The following is an 8,106-nucleotide window of genomic DNA, read 5'->3' on the forward strand; positions in this document are numbered from 1 at the left end:
TCTTGTTTTTCAAGGCAGTATAGTATTCCATTGTGTGAATATACCACAGCTTCTTTATCCATATGTTTGTTGATGGACACTTAGGTTGTTTCCAATACTTTGCTATTGTGAATAAAGCCAAGACAAACATGGGTGTGCATATATCTGCTTGGGTGGCAGTTATGGTTTCTTTGGAGTATATTCACTGTAGTAAAATTGCTGGGTCAAATGGTATCTCTATTTGGTTTTCTAAGTATACTATCTGCATATAGAGATAATTTTACCTCCCCTTTGCCAATTTGGATAACTCTTATTTCCTTCTCTTATTGCTATTGCTAAGACTTCCAATACAATAATGAATAAAAGAGGTGATAGTGGGCATCCTTGCCTAGTTCCTGTTCTTAAAGGGAATCCCTTTAATCTCTCTCCAATGAGAACAATGTTGGCTCTCGGGTTTGAGTATATATTTTTTACTACATTGAAGAAACTCCCCTCTAATCCTATTTTGTTGAGTGTTTTAATCAGGAAAGGGTGTTGGATTTGTTAAAGGCCTTTTCTGCATCAAATGATAGGATCATGTGGTTCTTGTTCTTTGGTTTTTTTAATATGATAAATTACATTGTTTTTCTTATGTTGAACTATCCTTGTAAACCTGTTATGAATCCAACTTCATCAAGAATTATTTTTTTTATGTATCATTGGATTCTATTGACCAGTATTTTTGCATCTATGTTCATGAGAGATATTGGCCTATAGTTTTCTATTTTGTTGGTGTCCTTTCCTGACTTTAGTATCTGGGATATATTTGATTCATAGACTGAGTCTGGGACATTTCCATCTTTTTCTTTTTTCTGAAATAGTTTTTGTAGAATTGGTGACAGTGCTTCTCTGAATGTTTGATAAAATTCACTTGTAAAACCATCTGGTCCAGGGCTCTTTTTGGCTGGAAGTTGTTTTATTACGTTCAGTTTCTTCTTTTGTAATGGGTCTGTTCAGGTGTTCAATTTTGGTTTGTGTCAGTTTAGGTAGGTTGTGCATTTCTAAGTATCTGTCCATTTCCTGTAGGTTTTCAAATTTATTTGAGTATAGTTTTTAATAATATTTCACTGTTAGCCTTTTAATTTAAGTTGGTTCAGTTGTGATGTTGCCCATTTCATCTTATATTCAGATTGTTTATTTCTTTTCTTTTGTTTTAGAAATCCCATCAGTGATATTTACATTATATTGCGAACTGTCCCACTGTGAAGTCAAAAGTATCAATTTATTTATGGAATTCAGTAAGAAGAAGTCTTTTTTTGTGAGAAATTGCTGTTCAGTTTTTAGTCACTTATTTATCAAAAGCATATGAGCTTAGACTCTGTACCAGGTTTTGGATAGTCAGAAATATTATTAGTTACAACTAACTACCTCTCATCACCAGATTCTCACCACTAGACCAATTGGCAGCATCAGGATGGATGGTGAAGAGACTGAGATTGTTAACAACTTTAGTCTGCTTGGCTCCACAGTCAACACTTCTGACACCAGTAGCCAGAAAATTAAAAGACATATTGCAATGGGAAAGTTTGCTGTTAGGGAGCTCTCCAAAGTACTGAAGAGCAATGGTGTCTCTCTGGAGACTAAGGTGCATCTGATACAGACTATGGTCTTTGCAATCACTTGTTATGCATCAGAGCATTGGACAATGACTAGGGAGAATAGAAGGAGAATTGATGCTTTTGAGCTGTGGTGTGGGAGAAGAGTATTGAAAGAAAACAAACATATTCATCCTGAAGAGGGTTAAACCAGGCTGCTCCTTGGAGGCAAGGATTCTGCGGCTTCATCTGACATACTTTGGACATGTTGTAAGGAGGGACTGGTCCTTAGAGAGGGACATCATGCTTGGGACGGTGGAGGGACAGTGCAGGAGGGGAAGACCCTCTATGAGGTGGATTGATTCAGTGACTGGGGTAATCGGGATGGGTGTATCAGAGACAGTGCGATTGGCACAGGATAGAGCAGGGTTTAGGGCTGTTGTGCATAGGGTTACTATGAGTCTCATGTGACTAGACGGCACATAACAACAACAACAACAACAACTACCTCTCATTGAGATGGAGTAAAACTGACACATAGTTGACCTCTACAGTTTTTGGAGACTGTTATAACACAAAAGGAGATTATTCATATTTTTTCTGTTGAGTAGTTGGGAAATTTGAACCATCTGCTTTTAGGTTGATAGCACAAAGCTCATTATCAAGTAAGAGAAAAGACCAGAAAACCGATGTTTTTAAAAGACTAATTGCTGAGAGAGCATTGGTTGGTTAAAAAACCCAACAAAACAAAACCAGAAACACCCATTTTTCTGAGAAAAATTTACAATTGACATTTGACATGAAGCCTAATCCTAGTTTGCGTGTAGAGTAATAGGCAAATGTTTTAGTGGCATATACCCTACCCTAATGTTTGTAAAAACACAGAGATACAGATGAAATGGCAGAAAGAGTACGCATGGGTAGGAAAAAGATATTGGCCTGTGGATGGTAAGGACTAATAGGAGTTGAGACTGACAAGGTGCAGGTCATAAAAGATGAGAACTGCTAAGATAAGGAGTTTCAGTATTACTGAGTGGATCAAGCAGAGTTAGTGAAGGACTTCAAACAGAGAAAGGACAGGCTCAGATTTATGAGATTTCTTCATAAAACAAGCTGGGTTTTGCTTTCAAACATCTTATGTCTAGTACTAATGAATATTTAGAAACTAATACATTTTTAATAATTATATTTTGAGTTGCATGCTTTGTTATGAGGTTGTAAGACTCTAAGAACAGGGATGCAGAGAAATGTCAAATTGTGTTATATTTTATTATTGATTCCCCTTTTGGTTATTAGCAACCTCTTAACTTTTTCATCCTTTTTCCAAAAGGAAAGAAATTCAGACTTAAAGTGTCTTATAATTTCATCTTCTGTTTCAATTTTATTAACTCTTCATGATCCTTATAATTAGCCATCCCAGATATTTTGGTAATATTTTAGTATAAATAAATCTAGATTTATTTTCAACACTGTTCATTTATACCAAAATTATAATAATCACATACTAATGCAATCAATTCAAATATGGCCTACTGTAGATTCAACACAATTAACTGTTGTTGTGTGCTGTCAAGTTGGAATTGACCCATAGCTGACCCTCTGGTGAGTTTTTAGCAGCAGTTAATTGCATGAGAGGAGATTTCCAATCTTCCCCCCATGGAGCAACTGGTGAGTCTGTTACAACTCCATAGTAATAAGAGTGACAGTAATATATAAAAATGAGCACTAAATGATAATAAAAATAAAAATGTTAAGTATATAACTAAATAAAAAATAATAATAAGCATTTTATATAGTCATGCATGGAAATATTTTCTTTTAGAAAAGAATATAGACACTGGCTAACTTCCTTTACATTTTGGAGTTACCTGAAAATGTTGTTTTAACAATCTAAGAAATATTAGATAGGGTTTTTGAAGGCCTGTTATTTCAGAAGTGAATGGCCAATCAATCCTTCTTCCTAATGTGTCTTAATTTGAATGCTCAACTTTAGAGGAGTATCTGACAGACAAGCATTTTATAACATCAAGAAAACAAAGATTCTCACCACTGGGCCAATTGACAGCATCAGTGTGGATGGTGAAGATATTGAAATAGTTAACAGTTTTAGTTTGCTTGGCTCCAGAGCCAACGCACTTGTTACCAGCAGCCAAGACATAAAGAGATGATTTGCATTGAAAAAGTTGGCTGTCAAGGACAGCCAATGAACTGAATGTACTCCAATGTACTGAAGACCAATGACATCAGGCTGGAGACTAAGGTGCACGTGATCCAGGCTATAGTCTTTGAAATTGAGAGCTACGCATCAGAAACCTGGACAGTGACTAGGAATAATAGAAAGAGAATTGATGCTTTTGAGCTGTGGTGCTGAAGAGTATTGACTATAACATGGATTACTAAGTACAAACAGGTTTGTACTGGAGAGGGTGAAGCCGGGCTGCTCTTTGGAGGTAAGGATTCTGAAGCTTTGTCTGACATACTTTGGGCATGTTTCAAGGAGGGACCAGTCCTTGGAGAGAAACATCATGTTTGGAAGAGTGGAGGGACAGTCTAGGAGAAGAAGACCCTCAATGGGATGCATCAATTCAATGATTGAAGTAGTGGAAGTAGTTGTGTCAGAAACAATGAGTTTGGCACAGGATAGAGCAGGGTTTAGGGCTCTTGTACATAGGGTCACAATGAGTCACAAGCAACTTGATGGCACATAACAACAACAACCTTTTAGTTAAAAGTTTGTGCTAATTAGTAAATAGGAATGATAAATAATAACATGATCTTTTAAAGGTAATGACTTTAAAGTCAATTTAGAAATGTTATTGTTTCTATATCAATGACTTCACCATTTCACTTATAGGCTAATATAGCCATGTTCTCAATTGCTTAAAAACCTCAAATCATCATAAATTTCTTTTTAAACTTAATATTTTAATTATGGAAACAATAGCTTTAACCACACCGCCTTGAAATGGATTTAAACAAAAACCAAACAGACAACTGTAATAACTTAAAACTGAAATAACAAATATATTTTCTTTTGATAATTGGTTTAAAAGGAATCATTGACTAACTTTACTGGCTTCATGATAAAGTTAAAGTGAAAGTTATCCATAGTTAGATGTTTGATGGGGAAAAAAGTGTTATTTCAATTTGAAATTCATATCATTGCTAGAATGATAAAATTTAATAATCTATAAATTTTTCATAGCTCTCTGCTGAAGAGTGACTGTCTTGTCAAGGGATCAGTTCAAAGTACCTCAACTTCCTGTGTTCTCCTGATTTAAATTGTCTTGCCTAATGAATACTAAAGAACTATTCCAACTTTACTGTGTGAAAATGAACAAATTACACAATTTATGTGTTCCAATTTTCAAGCATTTTATGTATCAATTATTTCTAATTTTCAATTAAATTTCTAATTCATTCTATTTCCTTAAACTAACTTTTAATAATGTTTTAAAATAGAGTTAAGAATGATGTGATTACTTAATAATTTCCTCCCTCCATTGAAGAATTCTTGTAAAACATCCTGCTTTAGAATTTAGGGCTACTCCTAGGAAGAAAATGGACAATCCCCTTCTGTGTAATTTCCTGAAAGCCCTCTAGAAGGTCAGCTTTGGGTGGGTTCCCATACTTCATAACACACCACAGCAATTATTGGAGCAGTCAACTGAGAATTGTGTTGCTAATACAAAGGCAGTGCCTACCTGGTGGTTTAACTCTACCAGCTGTCATACAGATGGAAGACTGGTAGTCCCCTCCTATATGATTTATGTAGAATCAGAAACCCTATGAAAGGTAAGCTTCGAATCTGTTCTGACCTGACATCAACAAATTAATAAGATATTTTCAATTTAGAATTCACTATTATTAATCTTTATTAAAAATATTTTGTGAGGCTGAACTCTAAAGCTGATCAGAGGAGATTATGTTGAGCAACTCTGTGTGTGTGTGTGTGTGTGTGTGTGTATGTATGTTTGTGTGTAAAATTGTACAGCCAAACATCAGTTGCACAAATTCACAAAATTTTACAATATATAATCCTAAATACACAGGTATATATAAATATAGCAAATGATTAGTTAAGATTACCTCAGAAAGAATTTGAGCTCATGATTTTTAAAATCATATTTCTCTCTGCTTATCTCTGTTAATGTTAATTACTCAGATTTTTTCTTTCATAATAGTTTATTTACAAAATTCAAATACATTGTTTTTCAGACCAGATTCTTCCAATTTCCCTCACCCCCTAATCAAATTGTACAACCCTATGATTAATCCACACTCCCCTTCCTACATAGTCTCATCCCTTTGCTTCCATCCTTCCCCTCCTTGGATCCTCATACTCATTCTACAATAATCGTTTTATGCAATATTTGTTTTGTGGAACTGAGTCAGTTCACTCAGCATAACGCTCTCCAGTCCCTCTAAGTTAGGCAATAATTTATGCATGCTATGTAGTATTCGATTTTATGAATATACCATAACTTGTCAATCCATGTAATTGTGGTTGGACATCTGGGCTGCTTCCATGTTCTTGAGATGGTGGATAATGCTGCTATGAACATTGGTGTACACGTCTCCATTTGTGCTTCAGTTCTTTTTTTCTCAGGGTATATTCCAAGTATTAGAAGAGCTGGGTGATATGGAATTTTTTATGTTTAAGTTTTTGAGGCAGTGCGCTAAACTGCCTTTCAGAATGGTGGTAATAGTTTACAATCCCACCAACAATATATAAGTGTTTCTATCTCACCACATCCTCTCCAACATTCACTACTACTCTCTGTTATTTTGCACTGTTACTGGAGCGAGATGGTATCTCATTGTGGTTTTAATTTGCATATCTTTTATTGCCAGTGATTTGGAGAACTTCTTCATGTATCTGATTGCCATTCAAATATCTACCTCTGTGTAAACTCTTTCCATATCTTTTGCTCATTTTGTAATTGAGTTATCAGTCTTTTTTTTTTTCTTATAGAGGGCCATGACTATTCTATAAATTTTCATTATGAGATTCTTGTCTGATTACCCAGATTTTGATGCAAAACTCTATAAAACCTGACCCTCAAGGATGTATGTGTTTGGTGAGCTTTGGACAACAAAAGAAAATGGTATACTGTTTTTTGCCAAAACTCATATTGACTAGGTTCTCTTATATACATATGAGTTAAGTGAGGAGGTATTAATGACATCCACATGTTAGAAATAAACTCTTACATTCCGTTTATACATACTGGGATAATTAAAACTCAATGCATGAACAATGAGTGAACAAAAAAGAATTTTGATATATACCGAAAATATTTCTTCTAGTGCCATTTTCATTTTACTATAAGCACAGAGAAAACCATGAGTTCCCAAATTATTAAAGCCAAAATGACTCCTAATTATCATATTGTTGTTAATGCCATCAAGTAAACTATAACTCATAGTGACCTTTATGAACAACACTCTAAATCTTGTCCTATCCTGAACCATCCTCACCATATTTGACACATCTGACTACCTTGTCATAATCTCTGTGTCAATCTTTCTCAGCCAGGGTCTTCCTCTCTTACACTGACCTTCTCTCTTTCCAAGCATGGTCCCCTTCTCCAAGGACTGACCTCTCCTGACAATTTCAAAATCCTTGCTTCTACGGAGCAACCCTATTTTATCCTCTCTTGGACAGACATATTCACTTGATAGTACCTGGCATATTCAGTACTCTGTTCCAGTAACACAACTCAAAGACATCGATTCTTCTTCTGTCATCCTTGGTTATTGTTTAGCAAGCAGAAGCCTATCAAGGAATTGAGAAGACCCTGGTTTGAATCACCTTAGTCTTTAGACCTACATTGCTCTTTAGCAGTTTGAAAAGGTTCTCGACAGCAGATTTTTGCAGTGCAACTAATCTTTTGATTTCCTGACTGCTGGTGGTAAGGTTATTAGTTATAAGTAAACAAATCATTAAAAATTTAATCTTTTTTCCATTTACCGTTTTTCCAGTGTTGAGGATTTTTGTTTTCTGATGTTGAGATGCAATCCATACTGAGGACCACAGTCCTTGATGATGTGCAATAAGCACTTCCAGTCTTCTCAGTTTCACAATCAAGGTTATATCATTTACATAATGCAGTTTATTCGTAAGTCTCCCTTCCTGATGCCACTTTATTCTCATAAATTCAGCCTCTTCAAAGATCTTTTCAGTGTATAGATTAAATAGGTGTGGAGAAGGGATACATTGTTAATTCATTCCTTTTTTTATCTTTTTCTATTTCAATCCATGCAGTATCCACTTTTTCTGATTAGACAACAGATTCTTAGTGTAGGGGTAGGTTTTGCATGAGTATAAGATCTATAAAATCAAATGCTTTTGCATTGTTGTTGTTGTTGCTATGTGCCGTGGAGTCGCCTGCGACTAATAGCGACCCTATGTACAATAGCCCTAAACTCCACTCTATCCTGTTCCAATCTCACTGTCTCTGACACTCCCATCCCAATTATCCCAGTCACTGAATCAATCCACCTCATAGAGGGCCTTCCTCTCCTGCGCTGTCCCTCCACCCTCCCAAGC

This window comes from Elephantulus edwardii, unplaced genomic scaffold, assembly GCF_000299155.1.
Source record: "Elephantulus edwardii isolate Elephantulus edwardi_28Jun2011 unplaced genomic scaffold, EleEdw1.0 scaffold00198, whole genome shotgun sequence".
NCBI lineage: Eukaryota > Metazoa > Chordata > Mammalia > Macroscelidea > Macroscelididae > Elephantulus > Elephantulus edwardii.